The sequence below is a fragment of the Petaurus breviceps genome, unplaced genomic scaffold, assembly GCF_028583685.1.
Source record: "Petaurus breviceps papuanus isolate PSGF00001 unplaced genomic scaffold, PetGlider_PUasm1.0 551, whole genome shotgun sequence".
Taxonomy (NCBI): Eukaryota; Metazoa; Chordata; class Mammalia; order Diprotodontia; family Petauridae; genus Petaurus; species Petaurus breviceps.
In genome coordinates, this window is record NW_027186372.1 from 20,000,493 (window position 1) to 20,016,793 (window position 16,301).

Below are 16,301 nucleotides of genomic sequence, written 5' to 3' on the forward strand. Positions count from 1 at the left end.
ATACTTAGTGTGTATTTCATTCCCTCCCCAAGCAAAATTTGATGAGATTAAGGTTGAGCCATTCCCTTTTGCCTTCCTATTCTTCCCCTCCTTTGTTACCATTTTCTCTTGCCTCATCTTTATGAGATAGTTTACCCCATTCTGTCTCTCCCTATCACCTCTCATTATATTCTTCTCTCACCTCTTAATTTCACCTTTTAAGTATAATCCCTTCCTATTAAATTGGTCCTCTGCCCTCTATCTATATATACCTGTAAACATATGTGCACATATTCACCTGTGTATTCATACACCGATATACCCTCTCATATATATTCCCTTCAACTACTTTCATACAGAGAAAAAATTTCATCAGTTACAATTATCCTTTTTTCCAATTTGTTATGTTAATAGTTCTTAATAAGTTGCTTATGAGTTCTTTTCCCTTTTTAATTTCTCATGCTTCTCTTGCTTCCTGTATCTAAATGTCAAATTTTCTATTCAATTCTTGTTTTTTCATCAAGAATGCTTGAAAGTTCTGTCTTTATAACCTGACCAATGTATAATGTGAAAGTATTTACAGATCCTATACTTTAATGTATGCCACCATGTGGGGAGAGGGGATGGAGGGGGACAAAGTGTGAAACTCAAGGAATTGTGGAAATTGATCTTGTTAATTAAAAGTTAATTTACAAAAACCAAATTAATAAAAAAATAAGAATGCTTGAAAGTCCTCTATTCCCCTGAATGACCATATTTTCCCCTGAAACATGATACTCAGTTTTGCTGGGTAGGTGATTCTTCATTTGAACCCCGGCTTCTTTGACCTCTGAAATATCATATTCCAAGCCCTTCGATCACTCAGTGTAGAAGCTGCCAGATCGTGAGTTATCCTGATTGTGTTTCCACAATATTCAAATTGTTTCTTCCTAGCTGCTTGTAATATTCTCTCCTTGATCTGGGAATTTCAGTACCTGGCTATAATATTCTTAGGAATGTTTTTGGAGGGGATATTTTTTAGGAGGTGATTGGTGGATTTTTTCAACCTCTATTTTGCCCTTTGGTTGTAAATCATCCCAGCAGTTTTCCTTGAGAATTTCTTGGAGGATGATTTCTAGGTTCTTTCTTTGATCGTAGCCTTCAGGTAGTCCAATAATTTTCAAATTATCTCTCCTGGATCTATTTTCCAGGTCAGTGCTAAGTGTCTGAGCCCAGATTCGATTCCCAGTCATCCTGACTCTGGGGCCAGTGCTGTTACCCATTGTGCAACCTGGCCGCACCACAAATTTGGCTTTTTAAGGCATTCTTCTCCACATTGCCTTTTTGAGCCCCTTTTGCCATTTGAATTAGTCTGTTTTTTAAGGTGTTATGTTCTTCAGTCAGATTTTTGACTCTCATTTCATAACTTTCTTGCATCATTCTCATTTCTCTTCCCAATTTTTCTCAACTTCTCTTATTTCATTTTCAAAATCCTTCTTAAGGTCCTCTATGGCTTATAACCAGCTCATATTTTTCTTGCAATCTTTTGGTGCAGGAGTTCTGACTTTGCTGTTTTCCTCCTGTTTCATGCTTTGATCCTTTTTGTCCCCAAAATAGGAGTCTAATTTTGGATTCCTCTGTTTGCTTTGCTTTCCTTGTTTATTTATGTTGCCATCAATTACTTGACTTTTGGGTGTTTTGCCACAGTTTGACTCTGCTACCTGACAGGGGAGTTTCATACCAAATGCTGGGGTTTTCTCAGCTGCCAAAGTTATTATTTGGGTGCCCTCTCTGAAACCTCCTCATTCTCTGGCAAGCTGGTCACACACCAAAGGACCTCCACCCTAGACAACAATACAGATCCAAGCATGTTAAAGCAAGAGCGATTACCCCTCAGACTGGTTGCTTGGTCGCTCTACAGTCTGCAGGCCAGGAGCTGAACTGCCATATGTGGTTGGGGCTGGAGGGCCTTAAAGCCTCACCTGCTTCTCACCCTGTGGGTAAAAGCCTATGCACTCCCAAATACTGGATGCCAAAATCTGCACTGCACTGACCTGTCACTTTGTTCTTAGCATCTATGTGTTGATAATTCTTGAAACTGCCATAGCTTCGGATGATCTGAAGTCCCTGGTCAGACCTGCCATTGGGCTAAATCTTCTGACTTCCACTGGGCTATAGTGGTCTCCAAGAACACTGCACTGGCTGCTCCCTGCCAGCCATCCAGTCTGTCCTTAGAGGGCCTTTAGTTTCTCTGTGTCATTTTGTGGGTTCTGTAGCTCCAGAGCTTGTTCAGAGTCACCTTTTACATGAATTGGAGGTGGTGGGAGCCAGAACTCAGCAGAAGTCCTCTTTGTACTGTCAACCCGACTCCACCCCAAAGATAGCTGCCAATACTTTTTCAAATAACTACTAGCTTTAATTTAAGAAATTAAAAGAAGCAAATACCTACAAGAAAAACCTCCATCAACAGTGCAGATTTGGCAGAAGTCCAACAATAATTTCTCGAACAGATAAAGAATGGGATAAAAAGAAGACGGGGAATGATTTTTTTTTCTTTTTCCTTTTGGAAGGCAATAGGGGTTAAGTAACTTGCCCAAGGTTACCCAGCTAGTTGTGTGTGTATGTGTGTGTGAGTGTGTGTGTGTGTGTGTGTGTGTGTGTGTGTGTGTGTGTGTGCGATAAGTGTCTGAGGCCAGATCTGAACTTGCATCCTCCTGACTCCCAGGACAATGCTTTACTCACTGAGCCACCTAGCCACCCTGAGAGGGGGAATGATTTTTAAAATCAAATGATTGTTAGAGGAAAAATTGGGAAAATAAATGAGAGTGATGGAAGAAAGTTATGAGAAGATATAGATAAAAGAATCACAAAAGTATTACAAAAATTCCTTGAAATCAGAATCGATCAAATGTTTAAAGACTTCCAAAGCTTCATTGAAGAAAATATCTCCTTAAAAATTAGAACTGGGAAGGGGGCAGACAGATGATGCAGTGAATCGAGAGTAGGCCCTGGAGCCAGGAGGACCTGAGTTTAAATCTTGCCTCAGACATTTGATACACTTACTAGCTGTGTCAACTTGGGAAAGTCACTTAATTACAATTACCTTGTCTGCCCCCCTCCAAAAAAGTTTGGGAGAAGAGCCAAGATTGCAGAGAAAATGGAATAAATTAGATACATTATCCTGACTTTTCCATCCAAACAACTTTAAAAATTATTCATCAAATTGAATTCTGGAGAGGGGTAACAAAAAAAACAATAAAATGGGGTTTGAGACATTTTTCAATCTATGACCAATGAAGAAGTCAGAGGGGGAGATCTGTGACAAAAGTTTGGGAGTAAAGGAGACAGCAGTAACAATGGTGGGCCTTGGAGGTAGCTGCAACAAGAGCAGCGGTACATTTGGAGGCCCTCAACTATGAAATCATAAGGGGATTAGGCAACTGGTAAGAAAGATTACATTTCATCTTCAGCTGCCACTTGCACAATACTTCCTGTTGTTTGACAACTCCATTGCCCATACACAATTCTGTGCCCCAGCTTCAATGGGGAGAAACACATGTCACCAGTCACAAGAGAGTGAGGACCCTAGTCACAGTTCCAAGGAAAAGAAGAACAATAACACCTCCTACTACAGGTGAGTAGGGACCTTTCTGTAATGCCAAGCAAAGGCAACTTCCCAAGGTTCAAAATACCAGCATAGCTGCTCTCCATTTTATTCAGTGACAAATTAAGAACAGACAGAATCAAAATAAAACATAATTCAAAATACAGCATTTACCAAGTGTGATTCAATAATCTCCAAGTACTACCCCACCCTTGGATGTTAGATTCATTTAATCAATCACAAAGTCCCTCTTCTAAATACTACTCCACCCCTAGACTGTACATTCATTTAGTCCATCACAAAGCCCCTCTTCTCAAATGGAGATTAGTTTCCAATCATAAGTAAAGTACATTTATTTGTTTAATCACAGAGCACAAAAAGGTCAAAAATTCCCCACCATTGGATCACAATTGAATCTACCCCAGAGTTACAACAAGCTTAAGCACAGCATTTAATACCCAAAGAGAGGTCTTTTCTTCATCTTGACCCAAGGCAAACTCTCAGCAATCTTTGTTCCTGGGGAGACAAAGATTAGCAAGGCCACAAGATACATTTCCAGAATCTTCATTAATTCATCCTCTGTCTGCAGAACAGTCCTAGGACCCCTGAAATAATTATAGCAAAACCCCCCTCCAGGATTTCTGTAAACATACAACAAGAAAATCCTTCTTCAGGGCTTCTGAACCAACAGCAACGTTCCAAAACCTCTGCAACAACATGACTGTCCTTCACCAGTGGACAGAATTCACTCTCTGTCTGCAGAACAGTCTCAGGAGCTCTGAACCAACAGCAAGGTTCCACGTCCTGTACAACAACAGCACTGTCCTTCCCCAGTGGACAGAATTCACTCTCTGTCTGCAGAACAGTCTTAGGAGTTCTGGACCAACAGCAAGATTCCAAGGCCTCTGAAACAAAAGGACTGTCTTTCACCAGTGGACAAATCTGGCAAAACAACATCAAAACAGACAGACAAAGTACCAGCAAAACAGCCATGTCTCCTCAGTCCTTGGCAGCTCTGGGTGGCAGCTGTCAAAAATCCTGGGCAATTCAAAGTGGCCTTAAGCAATCCTTTCAGTCTCTCTCTTCCTCTGAGATGCTGCTTCTAAAATGTTCTTCTGCCTCTCTCTTTTCTTGTGTCTCTCTAAATTTACATCACCAGCTCCTCCCAGTTTAGCCCTTTCTATATATGTCAAGTCTATCCCACAAATGGGATTCACAAGCTCTGGGTTTTAACACAATCAAACCAAAAACCAAACCAATACATGGCAGTCTTTAAATTCCATTACTATTATACCTTCCTAAGTAAAGACAAGAGCATAGATGAAGAAGGCAGTTACCACACCTCTTCCAGGATAATACCACTTTGGAAACACCAAAAATTTGCAGACATTCAGCATTAACTCTGAAAAAATTAGTGCAAACAACAAACGCACAAACAAACAAAAAACCACTGGAGACTTGGTATAGTGACTCCCACCTACCCACATGACCAGAGTCCAACTTTAAAATTAATGTCAAAGAAAATAAATAGGCTAGAAAAATGATGAGATAATGAAAAAAGAACATGATCACGAAAAAAGCTACTATGGTGTCAGGAAAGATCAAGACAAAATTTGGCAGACAATAAGTTAAAACATCTGTAAGGAAAGCCTCAAAAAATGCAAATTATACACAAGTTCAAGAAGAATTTTTAGACAAGCAAAGATATAAGCAATAGAGGGGAAATTGAGAAAAGAAAATACAACAAAGCAAGAAAATAATGAAAAGAGAATTAACACTTCAGTAACAAGAACACCAAAAAAGGACTGAAGAAAATAAGACCTTTAAAAAAATTGGTCTAATGTTAAAAGAGACACAAAAGTCATTAAGGGAAAGAACTCGTTAAAAAGTATAATTGTGGGATTATGAAGACACAAGAAGTAAGTAGTAAATTTTTGGAACTCCCATATGGACCTGCAAAGAACCATAAAATAGTCCTCAACACAAATCCTGTAATAACAGAACCAGCAAAAAAAAAAAGTGATAAAAAAATCTTTTAACCCACCTAACATGGAAGATTAGGAAGAAAAGTCTGCCTCACTTGGACAAAAGGAGAATGTAGTCCAGGACAAGAAGTATACAACCTGCCCCCAACAAGCTAGTAGCAAAACTTACTTCAGCAAATCATTGGGAGATTGGGAATTCCAGTGTGGTGGAGTAGAAAAATATCAACACCAAGACCTCTCCCCCCACCCCAAATGCCTCAACATAGGCAGAAGGATGGGCAGATACCAGCTTTGAGAATCACACTGAGTCAGTGTAACCTGGACAAACATGTAGAAAGCAACCCTACCAGTGCTTAAGCAAACACCCTCCTGCTGCCAGATTGCTATGTGCTTCAGTGTAGCCCCATAGAAGAGCAGAAACACCTAACCACCCTCAACGGACATCAGGCACTGGCACTAGGACCTCTGCTCAGTACTAGGTAAGCTGCCAGAACCCTAGAGCCTCCAGCAGTGCCAACCACCCTGCACCCCACGCCCTCAGTGCAATGCCAGATATGAGAATCACCCTTGTGCCTCAGGGCAATATCAGTGCAGTGCCAGGTAAATAGTGAGGGCATCTAGAACCTGGAACAAGTAGCCTGAAACAGTGCACCTTTCACTCAATGAGCAGAACTCAAAAATGAAAGAAAGGGAAAAGGTAAAAAAAAATGAGCAAAAACAAGAGAAACAACAACAAAAGAATCTGATCATAGAAAGTTATTAGGATGACAGGGAAGATGAAGACATAAATCAGAAGAGGATAACAATGTCAAAACATCAATGGGCAAAACCCCTAAGAAAAAGCAGGAAGTGGTCTCAAGCCCAGAGAGAATTCACGGAAGATTTCAAAAAGAAGCTTAAAAAACATATAAAATAAAACTGGGAAATAATCTTTACAAAAAGAGTCTCTAATAATGGCCTAATTACTCAAATATAGAAGAGAGTCAATTTGTAAGAAAATAAGTCATTACCCAATTGATAAATGGTCTAAGCATATATGCAAGCAATTTTCAGATGGAGAAAATAAAGCTATTTATGGGCATATAAAGAAGTACTCTAAATCACTTTTGATTAGTGAAATACAAATTAAAACAACCCTGAGGTATCATTTCACATCTATCAGATTGGTTAATATGACAGAAGAGGGAAAAATATTGAAGTGGATGTTGGAAAATTGGGACACTAATACACTGTTGGTGGAGTTGTGAACTTATCCAACTATTCTGGAGTGCAGTTTGGAACTATGCGCAAAGGACTATAAAATTGTGTATACTCTTTGATCCAGCAATTCCACCACTACGTCTGTACATAAAGAGATCATAAAAAAGGGAAAAGGACCTACCCATGCAAAAAAATTATTTATAGCAGAAATTTCTATGGTGTGAAAATATTGGAAATTGAGGGATACCCATCAATTGGGGAATGGCTGATAATCGTGTGGGATATGAATGTAATGGTATGCTATTGTGCAGTAAGAAATGATTAAACTACAGATTTCATAAGAAGAAAAAATAAACTTGGGAAGACTTGTATGAATTGAGACAAAGTGAAATGGAAGGAAAATATTTTACATAGTATCAGCAACATTGTGTGATGATTAACTACGATTAACTCAGCCCTTCTCAACAACACAATGATCCAAGCCAAGTGCAAAGGATTCATGAAGGAAAATGCTATCCACATCCAGATAAAGAACTTGATGTAGATCAAATCATATTTTCCTTTACTTTATTCGTTTTTGTAGTTTTTGTTGTTTTGATGTATTTTTTCTTACACAAATGTGACTAGTATGAACATATGTTTTATATGAGAGCAAGTGAATAACATATCAAATCATCTAACATTTTCAGGAGAGAAGAGGGGAGAGAAGGAGAAAGAAAACTTTGGAGCTTAAAATATTGCAAAAAAGAATGATGAAAATTATCATGTCACATCATTGGGGAAAATAAAATGATATTAAAAATATGAGAGGTCTATTAAAAATGGGAAAAATTAGAGTGATACAAGCAAATAATGGGAAAAATGGTCAAAAGATTGAGGGAAAAAATTGCTTCAAAAGTAGAATTGACCAAATGAAAAAGGAGATGCAAAATTCCACCAAAAGGAACAACTTCTTAAAGTGTACAATTGGCTGAATGGAAAAGGAAGTGCATGAGCTAAATGAGGAAAATGACTTCTTAAAGTTTAGAATTGGGCAAGTAGAAGCTAATGACTCTATGAGACATCAAGAATCAATCTAAAAAATTTAAAAGAATGAAAAAAAACAGAAGAAAATGTAAATATGTATTTGAAAGAAAAATAACTGATCTGGAAAATTGATCCTGAAAAAACTGTCACAATCATTGGACTATGTGAAAGCCAGAATCAAAAAGATGATACGGAAAGCCTTTTGAAGGAATTATCAAGGAAAACTGCTCTCATATCCTGTAACCACAGGGCAAAATAGGCATTGAAAGAAACCACTAATAAGTCAGGAAAGAGAGTCCAAAATAAAGACTCCAAGAAACATTGTAGCCAAAGCGCAGAGCTATCAGGTCAAGGCAAAAATAATGCAAGTAGTAAGAAAGAGACAACTCAAATATTAGGGAGCCACAATCAGGATTATTTGGGACTTAGCAGTTACAGCATTAAAGGATCTGAAGTCATGGAACATGGTATTCTGGAAGACAAAAGAGCTAGAATTACAGCCAAGAATAACCTGGCTGGTGAAATTAAGCATAACAATTTAAGAGGAAAATGGTCATTCTGTAAAATAGAAGGATTGCAAGCTTTCTTAAGGAGAAGAATGCATTTAAACAAAAAATATTGATCTTAAATATCAAGACAAAAGGGAAAACTAAGAAGGTAAAAAGGGAAAAGAAAGCATAAGAGATTCAATGGAGCTGAACTTTTTACATCTCTACATGTGATGCCATTCTTAAAATATTTACCAGTAATATTACCACTAGAAGGAAATACATGGACCGAGGGAAAGGGTATGAGGTGAATTTGAAGGAATGGCATAAAAAATAATTAAGGGAAGTTTAAGAGCCGTACACTAGGGCAGAAGGAAGGAAAAGGTAAAATGGGGTAAAATATTTCATGCGGAGTGGCATGAAAAAGCAGAGACATTGGAGGGAACTATGGGAGGATGGGCAATGGCCATCACTTGAATTTTACTCTCATAGGTATTGGCTAATAGAGGGAATAACGTACACAATCCATTGAATATAGAAATCTCTCTCACTCAGCAGGAAAGTAAGAGAATAAGAAAAGGAAGGGGCATGACATGAGAGAGGGTAGACTGGGGGAGGCGATAAACAGAAGCAAAAGGCTGGTGAGGAGGCAAGCGGTGAAAGGAGAGAGAGTGCAAACAGGAAGAAAAATTAGGAAACACACAGTAATCATAACTCTGAATATGAATGGGATGGATTCTCACATAAAATGGCAGTGGATAGCAGAGTAGATTAAAAGAATACAGAATCCTACAGTATGTTGTTTACAAGAAACATACTTGAAGCAGAGAAATACACGTAGAATAAAGGTAAAAAGCTTGAGGAGAATCTACTATGCTTCAACTGAAATTTTAAAAAGTACAGGTCATACAGCTGATCTAAGACAAATAAAAAGCAAAAAAACAAGAATAGACACAAGTAAAAGAGATAAGTAAGAAAACTACATCTTGCTAAAAGGTATGATAGACAAAAGTAACAATATCAATACTAAACATACATGCACCAAATAGCATAGCATCCAAATTCTTTTTGTTTTTTTGCCTTTTGGCGTCAATTGGGGTTGAATTGCCCAAGGTCACATGGCTAGTTTCTGTGTTAAGTGTCTGGGGCTAGATTTGAACTCAGGGATTCCTGACTCCAGGGCCAGTGATCTATTTACTGTGCCACCTAGCCTCCCCAAGCATCCAAATTCTTAAAGGAGAAGTTAAGTGAGTTACAAGTTCATGATCAAACAAGACAACATTACAAAAAGTAAAGTAGATAATTTTTATTAATTTAAATTAAAAAGCATTTGCAAAAATAAAAGAAATGTATCCAAGATTAGAAGGGAAGCAGAAAGATGGCAAGCATTCTTTATAGCAAGTGTTTCTGATAAAAGTCCCCATTTCTTAAATATATCAAAAACAGAGATAAATTCATAAGAATAAAAAGAATTTGGGCTTGTTAGGTGGTTCAGTGAATAGAGCACCAACCCTGGAGTCAGGAAGATCTAACACTTACTAGCCTTGTACCTTGGGCAAGTAACTTACCCTCATTTTCCCTGCCTTACCCCCTCCAAAAAAGCAAAAAACAAACAAACAAACAAAGCAATCAAAAAAAGAATAAAAGCCATTCCCCAATTTACAAATCGTCAAAGGATATGAATAGGCAATTTTCAGATGAAGAAATCAAAGCTATCTATAGCCATATGAAGAAGTACTCTAAGTCACTTTTGATTAGAGAAATGCAAATTCAAATAACTCTGGGGTGCCACCTCACATCATCAGTTTTGTTTATATTACAGAAAAAGAAAATGATAAATGCTAGATAGGATATGGGATAATTGAGACACTAATGCACTGTTGGTAGAGATGTGAACTGATGCAACTATTCTGGAGAGTAATTTGGAAAGATGCCCAAAGAGCAACCAAACTATGTATAGCCTTTGATCCAGCAATACAAGTATTAGGTCTGTATCCCAAAGAGATCATAAAAAGGGGAAAGGGACCAACCTGTGCAAAAATATGTAAAGCAGACCTTTTCACAGTGCCAAAATATTAAAAACTGAGGGGATTCCCATCAATTGGAAAATGGTTGAACAAGATGTGATATATGAATAGAATGAAATATTCATCATAAGAAATGATGAACAAGCAGATTTCATGCGGCATAAACTTGGAAAGGCTTGTACTAATTGATGAAAAGTGGAATGAACAGAACAAGGAAAACAATGTACACCGTATCAGCAACATTGTGTGATGATCAACTATGAATAACTCAGCTCTTCTTGGAAACACAATGATCCAAGCCAAGTACAAAAGACTCATGAAGGAAAATGCTATCCACAATCAGATAAAAAACGGATGGACTCTAACTGCAGATCAAATAATACTTTTTCTTTCATTTACTTCATTCTTTTTCATGTTTTTCCCTGTTGATCTATTTGTTCTTACACAGCTGTGACTAATATGGAAATATGTCTTACAAGATAGCACATCAATAAACTATTTCAAATTACCTACAATTTTAGGAAGAGCAATGGGGGGAGTGAGGGAGAAAAATGTAGAAAAGAAAATCTTATAGAAATGAATGGCAAAAATTGAAATGCAATTGGGAAAATATAAAACCCTATTTAAACAAACAAAATAGAATTGACCAACAACAACAAACAAAAAAACCAGGTACAAAGCTCAATGAAGAAAACAATTCCTAAAAAAAATACGAATTAGGAAACTGGAAGCTAATGACTCCATGAGACAGGAAGGAACATTAAAACCATCAAAAGAACAGTAAAAATAGAGGAAAATATGAACTCTCTCATCTGAAAAACATTTTACTTGGAAATAAATTTAAAAGAGATAATTTAAGAAATATTGATTTACCCGATGACCTTGATAAAAAGAAGAGATTGCATATTGTATTTCAAGGAATGATGAAGGAAAAATGCCCATGTATCCTAGAACTAGAAGGTGAAAAAAATATCTCCCTATCACTTCCTGAGGGAGGTACCAAAATGAAAATTCCCAGGAATATTATAGCCAAATTACAGAGTACCTAAGTCAAAGAAAAAATGTTGCAAGCAATCAGAAAAAAATAACTCTCAAATATTACTATGTCACAGTAAGGATGGCATTGGAGTTAACAGCTTCAGCATTAAAGGTGTGGAGGATTTGGAATATGATTTTCCAGAAAACAAAGGAGCCAGGATTACAACTAAGAATAAACTACTCTGACAAACTGAATATAATACTGCAATGGGAAAATGATGAATATTTAATGAAATAAAGAACTTTTAAACATTCTTGAGGAAAAGGCCAGATATGAATATAATATTTGACATTCAAATTCAATTTTGAAGAGAAAAATAAAAAGGTAAACATGAAAGAGGAATCATAGGGCGCTAATATGTGTAAAAAATTTTCTCTGATGAAAACCTAATTTCTTAATTAAATAAGGTACTGTGTATACAAAATTGAGGCATTCTCCAATTGATATATAGTCAAAGGAAAGAAACAAACAATTTTAAGAGGAAGAAATAAAAGCATCTGTAAATATTGAAAAATACAATAAATTTGCCATAGATTAGAGAAACACAAATTAAAATGATTCTGATATATCACCACATACATGTTGTATTGTCTTCTTTTATAAAAAGGGAAAATGACAAATGCTTCATGGGCAGTGGAAAAATGGGTTTACTAGTGCATTGGTTTTGTTTTGTTTTAATTTGTTTTCTTATGCTCTTGGAGGCAATCTGGGTTAATTGCCTTACCCAGAATCATTCAGCTAGTAAGTGTCCGTTAACTACCCCAAAATTGTTAATGGAATTATGATCTGGTTCAAACATTCTGGAGAACAATTTGCAACTATTTCCAAAGGACTCTACAACTATGCAAATCTTTTGACCCTGCAATATCACTCTTTCATGTTCACTTTTTAAATTTTTCTGTTGAATGACATATACAGACCACAATATGTCTGTATCACAAAGACATCAAAGAAAAAAGAAAAGAACATATACAGTTAAAAATATTTATAGGTGCTCTTTTTGTACTGTAAAATAATTTGATATAAAGGAAATATCTAGCAAATGGGGAATGGTATAACAAGTTATGGTATATAATTGTGATTGAATACTATTGTGCCATAAGTAATGACAAAGAGGATGGTTTAAAAAAAAAGTTTGGGAAAATCTGCATTAGCTGATAGACTGTAAAGTATGCAGAACCAGAATATCTCTGTAAGCAGTACCAACAATGTTATAATAATGATCCAAAGGGTTGCCAGTGAACTGTGGTAACTCTGATCAGTATAACAATCTAAGATAATTCTGAAGAAGTCATAATGAAAATATTATCTACCCCCAGAAAGAGAACTGATAAAATTTGAGGCAAACTGAAGTATATTTGCAGGAATATTTTAACCAAAGTCCAGAACTCCTAAGTCAAGGAGAAAATGCTGAAATATCCAGAAAGAAATAATTCAAATACCATTGAGCCATAATCAGGAACACATCATTTTTAGGTGCTTCCACATTAAAGGAACAGGGCACTTAGAATAGGGTATTCTGTAAGGCAAAGGAGGTAGAATTACAACTAAAAATATCCTACCCAATATAATTGAGTAAAATCCTTCCAGGAGAAAGTGGGTATTTAATGAACTAGAGGATTTTCAAGCATTCATAATGAAAAGACCAGAACCAAATATAAATTTTCACATTCATTAACAAGATTCAAGAGAAGCATAAATATTTTAAAATTAATGATAACTTATAAGATTCTAAGCAAGCTTAAACTGTTTATATTCCTGTATGAAAAGATAATAAACATAAACTCTCAGAAGTTTATCACAAGGATTATTAAAGGGAATCTGCTTAGAGAGAGGGCTATTAAATAAATATTATATATCTACCATCTCCATGAATTTCATCAAAATTCAAGACTTCATTGTTACCCTTTATGATTTTTCCCAGACTATGTATTGTGACTAGCAGATATTTTAGCATAATTTCTCCACTTAACATAATTTCATTTTCTATCTATGCTTCTCACTGTCCAGGCTTCATTACCATGCTTCAGCTGCAATTTCACCCTGGAACTTTCCTTAATGCCTACAAACTCTACTCATCTTGGAACATCCACCCACCTGTGTGGTTTTCTCAGTATGGAATATTTATTTGCATAATTTTTAGCACTCTCCTTTGATGAGTTCCTGCTCAGTACTCCATTTTTTTTTTAAAGCAATCGGGGTTAAGTACCTTGCTCAAGGTTACACTGCCAGATGTTTCTGGGGGGTGCTAAGTGTCTGAGCCCTGGATTTGATCTCCAGGTCCTCCTGACACTGGAGCTGGTGCTCTTACTCGCTGTGCTACCTGGCTGCCCAAAGAAAGGTCCAGTGTGTGTGTGTGTGTGTGTGTGTGTGTGTGTGTGTTTTAAGCAATCGGGGTTAAGTAACTTGTTCAGGGTTAAATGGCCAGTTATTTCTGGGTGTGGTGCTGAGTATCTAAGCCCAGGAATCGATCCAGGTCATCCGAAAACTGGAGCCAGTGCTCTAACTTGCTGAGCCACCTGGCCACCCCCTCAGTACTCCATTTTGAGAAGAATTACAGCAGAGTCAAATTTCATTCCCTTCCTGACTCTGCTTCAGACTTTATGAACACTATGCATCTGCATGTTTCCTTCCTCCTTTTCCTTTTTACCTCCCTTTTGTAGCTGTCTGACTCCATTAAAATATAACTTCCTTGATGGCAGGAACTATTTTTTTTATTTCTGTTTATATTTATATCCTTATTACTTAAGGATAAAATTGTTGTCAGTTTGTTATCCTCACGGTTTCTCCTTTTTGAGGAGTGATCAATTCTCATTGGCCCTCAACTCTCCAGTGCTTAATTAATCCTTCCTAAAGACTTTGTTCATTGCCTGAAGGTTTTCATCTTCATGGGGAATTTTTAATGAAAGAAGCTCTAACTGTGGAATTTCAATTACTGTGACATTCAGTAAGCAGAAACCATGTGATAGAAATGACTAACCACTTCATGAGGTCAGTTCTACTTATCCTTTCACCTTGCCTCCAACTAGCTAGGTATTCTGCCCACTTCACTGTGATAATTTTCTTTCTATCTTCTCCCAAATGAATCCTCTACCATGAAGTGACTACATATCTGACCAGGATTTAACTCTACTCAACTGAAAAATTAGCAGGTCTGTTCATATGAATGAGTTATGCTCTGTCCAATTGTATAAACTTTGAAAGTGTCAAGATTTCATACCCCAAATGCCTTTCCAAATGATCTAGTACATTCTTCCTCCACCCCTGGCATAGTGGCCTCACCCTCTTATGCCTTTTGTTTGTCAAACCCTTTAAAAAACTAGCATACTTATAATGCAATTCCTGGCTTTCTCTATGTATTGGACAATCTATTCTGTGACAGTGGGCTGCTTTAAATTTCAGTCTATCTGTCAAGGTATATTTTGTTATGAGATCATTACTTCAGCAATGACATAGTAAGATAAATACAAAAACCATACTATAAGTCACTTTAGACCAGATGTTGCCTTTGTAAATCTTATATAACCTGCCTAGGCTCAGATGCATGCTTTATTAAGAACTTCCAAGATGTGATACAGACATTCTTGAATATGGATAAGATACATCACAATGATTTGGAGTCTTAGAGATTAACAGTGAGGGACTTCTGCCTCATTCTGATGCAGCTGTGCTAGAAGATAAATTGTCTATTTTTTTTAATGGGGATGAAACACAAGAGATATATAGAAGCCATTAAATAACCCAAATGGAGACCATGAACATCAAATGTCTGTTTCTCTCGTTGAATGACCTACTGTTTCATTTTTCTTGAGAGCTTCACAAATTGGACCCTTTTGTATTTATATCATGTCACTCCTGAAAACAAAGCCTATATTCCATTGCTTTTAGTGGGAGTATCAGTCCTATTTAAATGATAGTGAAAGGAAAGCATTTCAAGCCTTTGGGAATTTTGTTTCCATGGAATGTGAGATGTAACATATTTTATCCAATATTCCATATCTTCTGTTTAACTTTTCCAGGGTTGAAAGCATAATCTTTTTTAGTAGCTAGAATTCTTAATCCTAATTTACAAAAATAGAACAAGCTAACTAGTAAAAGTACATGCAAACAACAGGCCTGTTCAATTTAGTGAAAACATTGGCCTAAAATGTGTATAAGGAGGGGGGCAGAACCCAGATGGCAGAGTAGAAGCAGGAAATTCTATGAGTTCCCTCCACAACCTACTTCAATACCTGTAAATTATGATTCTAAGCAAATTTTAGAGCTACAGAGCCCAGAAAGTGACAGAGAGAAACAAATCTCCTTCTGAAAGCAACCTGACAGTTAAACAGGAAGGGTCTATTACACCAAGCTGATAGCTGAACACAGTCCCATATGAGCTTCTCTGAACCTGGGGCAGCCCCAACCAGTGGCACAGACTGGCCAGAGCAGACTTTAGGAGAGTGGATCACCCTCAGCTGTGACAATTTCCAGACTTCTCAACTCATAAATTCCAAAGAGAAAGTCAAAGGTCAGTGGGGAACTCTTTTGGTACTGGGTATCAGAAGAGTGTGGTCCAGGCCCTGCCCCCAGGGAGGAAGATGGTGGAGGTTCTTTGGCTGCAGCTGCTGTCCCTTGGCTGCTTTCAGAGCTCCCGGCCTACAGAACTTACAGGGACAAAGCAATCATTCAGAGTAATCACTCTTGTTTTGACCTGATTAGATCTGCGTCACTGTCTTGGGTAGTGGACCTGGGTTGAGAAATGCTAGTGTGCCAGAGCTTGTGGTGGCTTGCAGAGAGGGCACCCTCCTCAGATGTCTGACAACATTTGCAAAAACTCCAGCGATTTGGGACAAAGATCTTCACTAAGGAAGCAGAGTTCTACTGTGCCAAGGAGCTCAAAAGTAATGTAACTGGCTGGCAAGATGAGCAAGCAAAGGAAGCACAATCAGACCATAGAATATTTTTTTTGGGGGGGCGGGAAATGAGAATGAT